Source organism: Panthera tigris, chromosome B3 (assembly GCF_018350195.1).
Source record: "Panthera tigris isolate Pti1 chromosome B3, P.tigris_Pti1_mat1.1, whole genome shotgun sequence".
In the NCBI taxonomy this organism is placed as follows: Eukaryota; Metazoa; Chordata; class Mammalia; order Carnivora; family Felidae; genus Panthera; species Panthera tigris.
The window spans coordinates 5382012-5396940 of record NC_056665.1 but is presented as its reverse complement, the minus strand read 5'-3'; the positions used below and the strand labels follow the sequence as shown (position 1 = coordinate 5396940).

Genomic DNA, 14929 nt, shown 5'->3' with positions numbered 1-14929 from the left:
CAATCATAACCTTATGAACCTCAAGGTCACCTCGATGGGGCACCAGGGGAAAGTAACACCTCTCTCCTGTAATCAAATCAAACATCAAGCAAACACAATTTCTAGACAGAGAGAGACTTTTGACTAGGATCTTATAAAAGTGGGTTTTCTTCCATTTATTGCCATACATAGTTTCTTCTGGGAAGAGGCATAGCTCTGTATGACTTACCTAAGAAAAGCAGAGCTGTCAAAACTTGTAATCCCACTGTATCCCACAAGAAGCAAAATTTATTAATTACTGGGTATCAGGTGGTTGCTGGGTCCATTTGCCCAAAGATCTTCTGTATCACTGTTTTTATTACACGGGTTTTTAATGGTCTCTCTTTTTAAAATCAATAGTAAAAATGTATTTAAATTAACGATATATCATTTTAACAGTTTAATCGATAAAAATCAGTGTGATCAGGGGCACCTGGGTGGCTCAGTCAGGTAAGCACCTGACTTTGGCTCAGATCATCATCTGGCGGTTTTGAGTTTGAGCCCCACATTGGGCTCCCTGCTGTCAGCACACAGCCTGCTTCAGGTCCCCTATCTCCCTTTCTCTCTGTCCCTCTCCTGCGTGCGAGCACACATGCCCACTCTCTCTCTCAAATATAAACAGAAAAAAATTTTTTTTCAATCAGTATGATCAGATCAACAGATTTTAAAAACACCTATTGGGGTAAAACATACATGCAGTAAAGTGCACTGATCTTAAACATCTCAATATGGTTTTACTTATATATTTGCCTATAAAAGCAACACTCAAATCACAGTACAGAACATTTCTAACACAATATGCTTTCTTGTTCCTTCTCCCAGTTAATATATGCCAGATGTAACCACTATCTGACTGTATCACCAATGATTAGCTTTGCCTAATTCACATATAGAGAATCATACAGTATGTACTATTAGTACATTTTTGAAAAGCCATTTGATAAAACTCAAACCACTTCTGAGACATTAAAACACAGAATTAAAGTTAAAGTCAAAGGGGACCTGGATGGCTCAGTCAGTTAAGCATCCAACTCGATCTCAGCTCAGGTCTTGATCTCAGGGTTGTGAGTTCAAGCTGCACATTGGGCTCTGTGCTGGGCATAAAGCCCACTTAAAAAAAAAAAAAAAAAAAGACAAAAGACAAAAAAAAAAAAAAAAAAGAAGTTAAAATTGAGACCCACTGTATTATCTTGTATTTTACAATAGGGGTGAATCCATGAAAAAATAGGGGCAAAAAACAAGGCTGTTCTCCTATTTTCACTCTCATAGTGGACATTTTTGCCAATTCAAAATTATTCAAAAAGGAAATACTAGAAAAGAATAGATGAAAATATCATTACATGCAGACAATATGATTATATACCAACACAATCCAAAGAAAATCAGTCATAACAATAGATAATTAAAACTTCAGCAAAATGGTTAAATAAAAGATAAATATAAATCCACAGAAGTCAGATGCATTCTCATGTAGTGGTAATAACTAACCCGAAAATACAATTTTTAAAAAAGCATTCAGTTAACAATAGCAATGAGTATTAAACTACCAATTAACCTAGCAAAAGACATATATCTTCATGATATAAAGAAAATGACCAAATATTACTGGGAGAAAAAAAGAAAAATTTAAAAAAATAGAGAAATATTTCATGTTCTTCAATGAAAAGGTTTAAACATCATTAAGATAACAATTTTTCATAAATTAATTCGTGAGTTTAACAAAATTCCAATTAAAACACCACAGAATACTTCACAAAACTCAACAAAAATGCTTCTAAAGTTCATCTGACAAAAGCACAAGACAAGAATATTAAGTAACACTGGGGTTGTAACTAGCATTAGAAATACAATCATATTAAATGTAACAGTCATTTAAATGTCATGGTACTCATCTTTAAAAAAGAAAAATAAGGGTGCCTGGGTGGCTTAGTTGGTTAAGTGTCCAACTCTTCGTTTTGGCTCAGGTGATCTCAGGGTTCATGGGATCAAGCCCCAGGTCGGGCTCTGCGCTGAGGGTGTGGAGCCTGCTTGAGATTCTCTCTCCCCCTCTCTCTCTGTCCCTCCCCCACATGCTCTCCTCTCCCCCCTCTTCTCAAAATAAACTTAAAAAAAAAAAAAGAAATACAGGAAAATCTAGTCTCTAAAACATGTTTAATGTGTGATGAAAGAAACACAACAAAACAGGGAAAGTATTCAGTATTTAACAAGTGTTACTGGGATGTTCAGTAAGCAATAGACTCTAGATCTGGAGCTGGCAAACTATGACTCACGGGCCAAATCTGGCCTGCAGCCGGTTTTTGTAAAAAACATTTTAGTGAAACACAACCATGCTTATTTGCTCACATACTACCTATGGATGCTTTAGCACCACAGCTGGGTAGTTATCACAAAAGACTATCTAGTCTGCAAAGCCTAAAATATTTGCTACCTGGCCCTTTATAAAAGAAGTTTGAGAGTTGCTCTAGATTATTGTTGAGTAAAAAAAGGACTTATTAAATACATCAAATCTCTGATAAGAAGTTAAAAAAATTATCAGGCCAAAATGTAAACGAAAGCGAGCAATCAGAGAGTTACGGAAAGCCCTGAAATTGCTTTTATCCTAAGACGGTTGTCTAATTCCGAGAATCGAGACATCAGTTTTGACAGCCTTGGAGTGAAAAGATGGACAAAGTCCGAGTTAAGGCCTAACCAGGGTGGGAAATGTTCTGCTATAAAACCAGCACCCCAAAGGGGTAAAGTAAAATTAAATGCCATTTCTATCGCTGGTATCTGTAAGTGAAGGAAAGTCACCAGTTGTTGAAGGACTGAGAGGGAGAGACCCTGAACCCACAAGCCCGAGAATATTTTCTTTTTTTTTTTTTTTTTTAATGTTTTTATTTATTTTTGAGACAGAGAGAGACAGAGCATGAGCAGGGAAGGGGCAGAGAGAGAGGGAGACACAGAATCGGAAACAGGCTCCAGGCTCCGAGCCATCAGCCCAGAGCCTGACGCGGGGCTCAAACTCACGGACCGCGAGATCGTGACCTGGCTGAAGTCGGACACTTAACCGACTGCGCCACCCAGGCGCCCCCCGAGAATATTTTCAAATCAATTTTTACATCTGAATAATTTTATAAAACTTTGAGTCATGAATTTAGAGTAAAGCAATCCTAATGCCAAAGCATCCTAAAGCAAAGCAGAAACAAATGCAAAAATGTCTCCGGAAGAATGTACCTTTACCTTAGGCCTTAAGTAATTCCCACAAATAATTTTTCAAGACAATATGTAGCAAACACAGACAAAAAACAGCCAAGCACACAAGGAAACGAGGCACCAGGAAGAAGAATTAGTTGTACTAAGAAAGCCAAACAGTATTGGGCATAAAAGTATATAAAGCAATTAAACTTACTGTGCTTAGAAAAATCAAAGACAAGCTTGGAATTATCTGCAGTAACCAGAAAACTATAAAAATGACCTTGCCAAGAGAACTTCTAAAAATGAAAAGTGCAATAACCAAAAAGAAGAATTCAGTGAATGGATTTACCAGCACGTTACACACAACTGAAGGGGTACTTAGAAAACGGGAGGGAAAATCAGAAGAACGTGTCCAGGATCTGTCTCCAGGGATTTCTCACATTCCTACATGGTCCAAGTCTTTTGAGCAAAGGACATGTTAAGTCTTTGGCAGCTAGAGACGGCATATCCCTCCAGAGAGATCTAGAGTCATATCTCCCCAGCGACATCCCACAGTAACAAAGACAAAGCCCTCTCCTTCCTCTCCCTGGAGACATTTCCTTACATTTCAGGGTAATAAACCTTGAGGCACCTTCCCCATCCCATCCGGGAGAGATGCGCCCACATCCTAGGGTAAGGAGCAATCTCTCTGGAGGGAGGATGTGCAGGTGTGCCAGCAACCCTTAAATGCCCAGAGTCTCTAAGTTTTGGTGTTCCTTTTGCTGGGATGCACTGGACTGTATGCACCAGTATCATCTAGCCCCTATCACCTCACCTCGTGGGATTTAGGGCGCGGGGAACTGATGTAAGATATCGCGGGCTGTTGTTGCTGTAATAAACCATCTGTGTCTCCGGTCTTGTGTTCTGTCAGTACATACATAAATGCGAACGTATGTGTGTATAAAAAAAACTGTAGCAGGCTAGCTTGCTAGTTTAAAAGTAGGGCAAAATCTAAGATCCCTCACAGTAAGTTGTCGACTTAACAAATGCACACACACAGAGAGAGAAAGAAAACAGGTAGATGCGGGCCTGGGTGGCTCAGTCAGTTGAGCGCCCGACTCTTGATTTCGGCTCAGGTGATGACCTCACACTTTGTCGGACTCTGTGCCGACAGGGCAAGGCCTGCTTGGGATTCTCTCTCTCCTCTCTCTGCCCCTCCATCACTCACTTTCTCTCTCAAAAATAAGCAAACAAACTTAAAGAAAAAAGAGGTGGAAAATACGAGAAGTAAGAAGACATGAAGGTACGGTAAGAAAGTATTACAGAAATCTAAACAGCAATCTAGTTCCAGAAAGAGAGGAGAAACTGGGTCAGAATTAATACCTGAAAAGATAACAGCTGGGTGTTTCCATAATGAAAGACGAATCTTCAGATTCAAGAAAGCAAACAAATTCTGAGCAGGATAGATAAAAAGAAATCCACACCGAAATACATCATTGTGCAACATTTGGATAGAAAATTGATTTCTCTTCAAAAATGAAAATCAGAAGATGGCAGAATGTTATTTTCAATGTGCTGATAGAAAATAACCTAGAACTCTTTTCCCAGCAAAAACGTCCTTCAAAAATTGAGACTGAATTGTATACTTTAAAAGGATGAATCTTGTGATATATGAATTACATCTCAATAAAGCTGTTACTTTTAAAACTGCCTGTAACAAAAGCAACAGATAGTAAGTGTTGGTGAGGATGCAGAGAAACTGGAATCTTCATACGCTGTTGTTGAGAATATAAAATGGTGCAGCTGCGTTGGAAAAGTCTGGCAGCACTTTAAAAGATTAAACACAGAGTAACCAGCCATTTCACTCCTCGACATATACTCAAAAGAACTGAAAATACATATTCAATACTGATAAATGCTACGATAATGACGAACCTTGAAGTACTAGCCGAGTGAAAGAAGCCAGACACAAAAAACCACACATGGTACGATTCTATGTATATGAAATGCCCGAAATAAGCACATCTGTATAAAGAAAGTGGATTAGTAACTACCTGGGGGGAGGAGGGGGAGGGTGGTGGTGAGCAGATTGGGGGGTGACAGCAAGGGGTGTGGAGGTCCTCTTTGGGCTGATGGCAATGTTCTAAAATCAACCGTGACGATGGCTGCACAAATCTAGGAATATAATAAGAGCCACTGAGTTGTACTCTTTAAATGGGTTAATTTCGGACTACGTGAATTACAAGTCAAACTTGTTATTAAAAAAAATCAAGATGAAATAAAAACATTTTCAAATAATCAAAACCAAGTCTGCCACCAGTGAGTCTCATTAAATGAGATTCTGAAGGATGTATTTAATATTTAAGGTAGTTGAAAAGTGAGCCTAGATGTAAGTTCTCAGATGACGACGGCTGGACTGAAAGAATCAAGGAGGTGGTGAAATATGTGGCTAACTCTAAACAAACTTTGACTGCACAAAGCAACAGGGCTAAAAAACCAAACAGTTACAATACCCGAAGGTAATGACACATAAGTGAGGTAAAGAGATTTAATATGCTCCAAGGCCTCTGTGTTATGAGGGGTGGGAGGTGCTGATTAATTGACGACTTGAGGGGACAGATACGCACGCTGTGCTTTCTAGGTAACCACTGAAGTATAAAAACAGAGCATGCACCTTAAAATCTAGAAGGGAAAAATGAAATGATCTAAAAAAAAAACTCACTTAAAAGGAAGCTATTAAAAAGGAAAGAAAGGGAAAAAAAATACAAAGTACAAAAGAAGGTAGTAGATTTAAGTCAAAATATCTGTTGATTACAATAAATATAAACTGAACAATTACTTTGGCTAAAAAGTTTATCAATCCGAACTTAAAAAATGAGATCTAACTACTGTATTTGCTGTTTGTTAGAAACATGTCCAAAACACTGGGTTGTATAGAGAGGTTAAAAGTAAAAAGATAAGGAGCACCTGGGTGGCTCAATCGATTGAGGGTCAAACTTCGGATCAGGTCATGATCTCACAGTTTGTGGATTCGAGCCCCACTTCAGGCTCTGAGCTGATAGCTCAGAGCCTGGAGCCTGCTTCGGATTCCGTGTCTCCCTCTCTCTCTCTGCCCCTCCTCCACTCGTGCTCTGTCTCTCAAAAGTGAGTAAGAAGATTAAAAAAACGTGAAAACTCACCAGAAGACAGCTAAGGTTTTTATATTAGTAGCAGACAAAACAGATTTTAAGACAGAAAGCTGTACCAGAGATAAACAGGCCACTGTTATAATGACAAAGAATTCAATTCACCAGAAAGATATGACAACTTTAAATTTGTATGGCCCATAAAGTAACTGCCAGACACGTGAAGCAAAACTGATAGAATGACAGGAAACAGACTATAATTCTAGATTTAAAATTAGCTCTCAGTAATGGATAAAACAAGCAACTACAAAAATCAGGAACCACCCAGAAGACTTGAATAACGCCACCTTTGCAACTACAAGATGTACATTCTTTTCAAGAACAGACACTTACACAAGCTGACCACGAACTAGGCCATAAGGCAAGTCCCAACTATTTCAATGGATTAAAGTCACATGTTCTCCAACCAAATGTAGTTATGCCAGAAATCAATAATAAAAAGATAATTGGAAAAAAGTAACTGTTTTAGTATCCGCTAATGACTCATGACTGAAGAAATAATAGTATGACTGTAAACAGTACGGCCGTATAATGATGGTTTTCATAACCCCATCCATCACTCTTGTAGCTGGCATGCTACTGGAAAGAACTTTCCCTTTTCCCCTATTCGCTTTTTATCAGTAAGGATTGATTCCTCATGTATTTGGTGGGTTGTAATCTATTGCTGTCATTATTTTCATGCTCAAATGGTTTTGTATTTGATTAGGAGTAGTGAGCTCCTTCAAGCTGGCTCGTGCACTCTTTTTTATTTTTATTTTTTAATTTATTTTTTAATTGTTTTAATGTTTGTTTATTTTTGAGAGAGAGAGAGAGAGAGAGAGAGAGAGAGACAGAGTGGAAGGGAGGGAGGGGCAGAGAGAGAGGGGGACACAGAATCCGAAGCAGGCTCCAGGCTCCTAGCTGTCAGCACAGAGCCGGACACGGGGCTTAAACCCACCAACCGTGAGATCATGACCTGAGCTAAAGTCGGATGCTTAACTGACTGAGCCACCCAGGCGCCCCTCTTCTTTATTTTCAAAAGCGCTAAAATACACATAATGTAAAATTTACCATCTTAATCATCTTTAAGCGTGCAGTTCAGTGGTATAAAGTGCGTTCACGTTGTCGTGCAACCAATTGCCAGAACTTTTTCATCTTGCAAAACTGAGCTTCTATCCCTGTTAAATAATAATTCTCTCCCTCCCCCTCCCCCAGTCCCCGATCATCACCATTCTTTCTGTTTCCATTTGATTATGTTAGTGGAACCATACAGTGTTTGTCTTTTTGTGACTGGTTTGTTTCTCAGCATATGGTCTTCAAGGATTATTCACGCTGTAGCATGTGACAGAATTTCCTTCCTTTTTTAAAGCTCAATGATATTCCATTGTATGGATCTCACAGATTTTGCCCATCCACTCTTCTGTCCACAGACATCTGGGTTGCTTCCACTTTTTGGCTACTGTGAATAATGATGCTGTGAACACGTGTGTACGAGTATCTCTGAAACCCTGCTTTCAATTCTTTTGGGTATATACCCAGAAGTGGAATTTGTAGATCACACAGTAATTCTATTATTTTTCGTTTTTTGAGGAATAGCCATACTACATTCCACAGTGTCTGTTCCATTCTACATCCCCACCAACAGTGCACAATTTCTCCATATCCTCATTTCTCCACATCCTCACCAACACTTGTTATTTTCTGTTTGTTGTCTTTGTTTTGTTTTTACAGTAACCATCCTAATGAGTGTGAGATGATATCTAGTGTTTTCGACACGCATTTCTCTAATAAATTAGCGGTGGTGAGCATCTTTCCATGTGCTTTTTGGCCATCTGTGTATCTTCTCTGACAAAATGCCCATTCAGATCCTCTGCCCACTTTTAATTGGGTTGTTGTTTGTTTAAGAACTATAGGAGTTCTTCATTCTGAACTAGGGGAAGGAGAGCAGGAGGCAGGCGTTACAAAGGGGCACGAGGAAGCTTCTGGGAGAGATGAGTATGTTCATGAACCTGACTGCAGTCATGGTACCTCATAGCAAAACTGATCAAAGTGTATGCTTTACATATTTGCAGTTTATTGTAGATCAATAAAGTTGTTTTTAAAAAAACAAAACCCAACGACATCTTAGAAGACTGAAAAGTTTTGGGCAAATTTTATTTCACTTTAGCCCTTCACCAACTAAAGACGACTAAATTGACGATTGTAATAATACAAAGTAACTAATAAAAAAATAATTTGGAAGTTTTCCTTCATTTCCTATGCTCTGAAACAATGTATTTAGCACTGGGATTATCTGGACTCTTAAAATTTTCAACAGAATTTCTCTGTGAAACCATTTACATCTAGTGTGTTTTTCTGCCTCCAGTGAGACAGTTTTTTCATAACCACATGCTATGAAAATTGAGTTATTTAACTTCTAATCTTTGCTGGCATCAATTTTGGTAAATTGCATTTTTCTAAATAATTATCCATTTCATTTGAATTTTCAAATTCATTTAACACAGAAGTATGCAAATTAATATCATTAAAAATTTTTTTCCCACTTGTCATTTGTTATTTTGTATTTGTGATTTCTCCCAATTTTCTTAAATTAGCATTAGTTTACCTGGTTTGTTAAACTGTCTAAGATCTAAGATTGTGATTTCTCAATCAAACGTTTTTCTGTTCTCCATCTCATTGACCTCTGCTTCGATCTTTATTTCTATTCTCTTGTGCTTTCTCTTGTTTTACTTTGTTGTTTTTATTCTAACTTTCTAAGTCTGGAATTTACTTCAGGTGTTTTCTTCCCTAAGTTTATAATGTGTTTAAGCCAATAAATTTCCCCCCAACCACTACTTTATACGTATCTTACAGAATCCTATTTGTTAGGTTTTCATTTCATTAGTCTTCAGGAATCCTTTATTTCAATTTGTATTTCCTTTCCATCCAATAGTTCTTTATTCATTCTTTATTTATTTTTAATGTTTATTTTTGAGAGAGAGAGGGAGAGAGGGTGCCAGCAGGTGAGGGACAGAGAGAGAAGGGGGCAGAGGATCTGAAGTGGGTTCTGTACTGGCAGCACAGAGCCAAACTCGGGGCTCGAACCCACGAACCATTTAGATCATGACCTGAGCTGAAGTCAGACAGTTTACTGACTGAATCACCCAAGTGCCCCAACATCTAACAGTTCTTCAATTAAAGGGTTTTAATGTTCCATATGGGTTTTAAAATTTCTTTTTAAATTTCTAGTTTTGTTGCATAGCGGTAAGGATTGTTTGTAACATTTCTACTTTATGGAAATTACTAACCTTTTTCTTGCGACCTAACATACAAACTATTTTTATGAATGTAAATGTACACTTAAGCAGATATTTCATTACTGTACTGATCTTGCTTTGTCATAGATTTTTTTAAAAATAAAAAATGTAAGGGGCACCTGGGTGGTGCAGTCGGTTAAGCATCTGACTTTGGCTCAGGTCATGATCTCACGGCTGTGAGTTCAAGCCCCACATCGGGCTCTGTGCTGACAGCTTCGAGCCTGGAGCCTGCTTTGGATTCTGTGTCTGCCTCTCTCTGCCCCTCCCCTGCTTGTGCTCTGTCTCTGTCTTTCAAAAATGAATAAATGTTAAAAATATTTAAAAAAAAATAAAAATTTAAAAAATTAAAAAAAAAGAAATCTCATGTTTGGAAGTAAATATACTTGCAAATAAACCATGGATCAAGTAAGATATCACAATGGGTACTGGAATATATTTGGAACTGAATAATAATGAAAGTCCACATATAAAAATGTGATATGCAACGTAAGAGGTAGTGACAGGGAAATGTACAGCCTTCATTGTTAGAAAAGAAGGCTAAATATGAGCAGAAAGCATCTATTCAACGAAGTTAGAAGATATAAAACAAACTAAGCCTGATGAGAAAAGAGAAAGAAGTGTTTCTGTGAAAACACTTAGCAAGAACAAGAGAAAAGACACAAATCAGTATCAGGAGTGAAAGAAGAGACTTAAAATTAACTACATTCCCCACAGACATTAAAACATCGTTTTCAGGGGCGCCTGGGTGGCTCAGTAGGTTAAGCGGCCGGCTCTTGGTTTTGGTTCAGGTCATGATCTCACCATTTGTGAGTCTGACCCAGCACTGGGTTCCACACTGACAGTGCAGAGCCTGCTTGGGATTCTCTCTCTCCCCCTCTCTCTCTGCCCCGCACCTCGTGCTTCCTCTCTCTTTCTCAAAATAAATAATAAACTTAAAAAATGTCATAACAGATTCTGAATAATGTGCCAATAAAATTAAATTTAGATGAAATGGACAAATTTCTTTAAAAATTAACTTGCACTCACAAAGAAACAGAACTGTCTGTGGTCAAGGCTTGCCCTGCCAGACATATAAAGATTTAACAACACAAACAAAAAAAAGTCTTTAAAAACATAGGGGTGATGGTGTAAGGACAGGAAGGCCAGTGGAAGAGAATAAAGCACCCAGAAACAAGCCCGTGCACAATTTATAACAATTTATGACATTTATCACCACAGAACACTAGCAAATGAGTCTTTTTGGTAGTTGGTGCTGGTACCCTGGATATCTACATGGGGAAGAAAGGAAATTTACACCCTACTTCACTCCAGACACATAAGTCACTTTCAAGTGAATAGAACTTGTCATTTTAAGGGATTTCTCAAATAAGATACAAAAAGCACTAACAAAAAAGAAAAAAATAAAATTGAATTATTTAAGAATCTTTTATGTGTCATTTAGCTTGGAACAGCACCAAGACTTTTGAAACAGCTGAGTACAGAGAAAAGCAAGGTACCGATTACACAAAAGTCAGGATAACGATTATCTTTGGGATAGAGGATGAACAGGGCACACACAGGGCTTCTGAAGGTGTTAGCTATGCCCTATTTCTTACCCGAGACATAAGTACAGGGGTATGTGCTTTGATAAATACATCATTAAGCTATTTCAGGAGTCCCCAGAGACCTCGCCCTAACATTCGCTGATTTGCTGGAATAACTTACAGGACTCAGCACATAGTCCTACCAACAGCTAAGGACACACAGCCAGATCAGCAAGGGGAAAAGACACACCAGGCAGAGTCTGGGGGAATCCAGGTGCCACCTTCCTGTGCTCTCTCCTCTCACGAGGGCACATTCTCTCAACGAAGACGCAGCTACGTGCAACATTTCTGCCCCAGGAAACGTGTCAGAGACTCAAAGTCTAGGGTTTTTATTGGGGGCTGGTCCCAGAAGCACCCTCTGCCCACCAAAAACGTGGACTCTCAGAATAAAAGCAGGCGTTAGAGTTCCAGGTGGGCAAAACAACCATGTTGACGTAGGAGAGGTTTCAAAAGCCCAGTTCCCACTCGCCAGCCAAGAACCAATCTTGCAAGCAGGACTTTCTAAAGAGAAGTCTCAGGCCTGCGATGTTAACTCATACACAGGTGTTCTTTGCACTTTTCTCTATGAAATAGAACATATTTCACAATAAAAGATATTTTAAAAACAGGTGACCAACATATTATTAAATCTGTGTTTAAAAGCCACAGAGAAGACATTTGCAATATATACAACTGACAAATAGTGTAAGGAACGTATAAACAATTCCTGTAAGACAGCTGCAAAGAAAGACAAAAAACCTGAACAGGCTCTTTTAAAATGCAGAAACAGTCCATAAACACAATTAAGGTCCTCAACTTCACAATAGTCTAGGGGATTGAAACCACAAGAAAATACTACTATACATATACCTACTAAAGAGGCAAAAATAAAAACACGATATCAAATGGGGGGCACCTGGGCGGCTCAGTTGGTTGAGCTTCCGACTTTGGCTCAGGCCATGATCTCGTGGTTCGTGAGTTCGAGCCCCACGTCAGGCTCTGTGGTGACAGCTCAGAGCCTGGAGCCTGTTTCAGATTCTGTCTCCCTCTCTCTCTGCCTCTCCCCCACTCGCGCTCTCTCTCAAAAATAAAATAAAAACATAAAAAAACATTTTTTTAAACACAGTATCAAATATTAGCAAAGATGTGGGACAATGGTTAAGTCTCACACACTGGTGGAAGGGAGGTGCAACCACTTTTGAAAACAATTTGGCCTTTAGGAAGGTAAAAGGTACACATATTCTTTGACCCAGTAGTTTTCTGAGTTACGTGTACAAATTCATGAACACGCACCCGAGGACATATGCACAAGAAATTTACAACAACATCAATAGCCAAAATCTGAAACCAATCCAAATGCCATCAAAGCAGGAAGGATAAAAATAAACAAACAAAAAAACTCCAGAATGGATAAACTGTAGCAACAATCACATAAAGGAATATTCTATAGTGATCACATAAATTTTTACTAAAAATAATGTAAAAAATTAAAAAAACCTGTATCTACAATATGAAAGACTCTCACAAACGTAATGTTGAAGCAAACAAGACAAAGTAGAATACATAAATTCTCACCCTATTTGTAGATCTCAAAACCAGGCAAGACTGAACTATGTTACTTATGGATGCATACACAGAATATACCATGAAGACAAGAAAATTACCACAAAATCAGAGTAGTTGTCTCTAGTGTGGGGAGGAAGTTACGACGAAGGGAGCCACACTTCTGGGGTACCAGTAATACCTATTTTTCGATCTGTTTGAGGGTTATGTGCAACTGAAACTTTATAATTATCTTTATGTTTACATAATTTTAACGTGTAATTAAACTTTATAATTTTTTAATAATTATTCTTTAAATTATATATACTATGTACTTTCTAAGGTATTACGTATCTTTCTCAAAAAAATTGAGAAAGAAAAATTAGCAAAAATAACAAATAAAGGATTAACATTACAAACATACAAAGAAGGGCGCATGGGTGGCTCAGTCGGTGTCTGACCCTTGATCTCGGCTCAGGTCTTGATCTCAGGGTCACGAGGCTCCCATGTTGGAGCCTACTCAAACAAACAAACAAACAAAACCATACAAAGAACATCCAAGTTGCCATGAACAAATGATCCAGGAGTATAAACACACAGTTCACCAGAATATATAGACATTAAATAAACTTAGGAAGAACCATTCAACTTTTCTAGTAATTAATAGTATGAAGCAACATTTCATACCTATTAAATCAAGGAGAGTGGAATACGGTGATAATTTATAAGGTAAATGGCAACCATGAAGACTGAGTAGCTGCATGGAATAATTTAATATTGGGAAAACAAAAGACTAAATCATGAGTGCATTATGCTTACAGCTAAGAAGGCTGCATAGCTAAAATCTGTAAAGGACTCATGAAAAAGGAAAATAGCTGATATGATTTAAAGACACGATCATGACTGTAGTATTTTCCTGGATACTGCAAATATGTTTCATTAAGATACAGGAATTTTTAAACAAAGAAAACTCAATAGTTCCTTGTGATTCTAGAGAACAAAGTCCACGTCATAACCCCAAGACCTTTCACAAATTGACTTCAACTTGTATTTTTCACTCAACGCCAGGCATCGTGCTAGGCACTAGAGTACAGAGATGGGCAAGACATGATTACTCCCCTCAGTGAGCTCCTAGGCTGGCAGGAAACAGACATGCCAACAAATAATTACGACTTAGTGAAGTAAGTCCCACGAGAAAAGGTTTCTTCTTAAAAGTCTAGGACTTCCTGGAGCACCTGGCTGGCTCAGTAGGAGATCCTGGGCTTGTGCGTGCGAGCCCCACGTGGGTGTTGAGATTACTTAAATAAGACTTAAAAAAACAAACAAACACAAAATGTGACTTCCCACAGAAACAGACACACAAATACGGAGAATAAACTCATGGCTGTCAGAGAGGAGGGAGGGACATGGGCAAAATGGGCAAAACAGATGAGTGGGAGGTACAGGCTTCCAGTAATGAAATGACTAAGTCTAGGGGTTGAAAGGTACAGCCTAGGCAATAGTCAATGGTACTGTAACAGCCTTGTGTGGTGACAGATGGTAGCTATGCTTGTGGTGAGCTAGCATACAGAGTCGTCAACTCACTATGATGTACACCTGAGACTAATGCAACATTGTGCTTCAACTATACCTCAATTTAAAAAGGAGGTGGGGGTGAGTCTATGGCTTCCCAGATGAAGGAAAAACTCAAGAAAATCGTAGAGAAGCTTTCCAAAGAACATTGAATTGGAGCCCAGGTGAAACCTTCCAGACAGGGTGCAGATGTGAAGGGTAGTCTATGCACTATTTGTACCAAGTCTGAGGCACATAGCAGGTGGCTGGAGACTGTTTAAAAACCTCGGGATCCCACTACGGGCAATGGGGACCCACTGGGGCTTTCAGCATTTAGCTCCCGAGAGTATTTTGCAATTACTTTGGACCTCTTTGTTCTATCCTTTTTTCCCTTAAGAGAAATATATATTGGGGTGCCTGGGTGGCTCAGTTAAGCATCCAACTTCGGCTCAGGTCATGGTCTCACGGTTCACAAGGTCAAGCCCGACACTGGGCTCTCCGCTGTCAGTGCAGAGCCTGCTTCGAATCCTCTGTCCCCTTCTCTCTGCCCTCCCCAGCTCTTGCTCACTCTCTCTGAAAAATAAATTAACATTAAAAAAGAAATATATAAAAATATAAAAAACATATATTGATGTTAAAATAT

At 38.7% G+C, this 14929-nt stretch overlaps 1 protein-coding gene across 3 annotated transcripts in view; it reads right to left on the bottom strand.

The window, feature by feature from the left end:
* The window catches only part of BLM (BLM RecQ like helicase), an 87621-nt gene that overhangs the window by 70304 nt on the left and 2388 nt on the right, over positions 1-14929 (bottom strand). Inside the window, exon 1 of one of the 3 annotated variants that reach the window (XM_042988007.1) lies at positions 14648-14692. The exons of the other annotated variants lie outside the window; for them this stretch is intronic. The gene's annotated coding sequence lies outside the window, so the exon portion shown is untranslated. Of the gene's footprint in view, positions 1-14647; positions 14693-14929 lie in introns of those variants that run through there. 3 annotated transcript variants of the gene reach the window in all.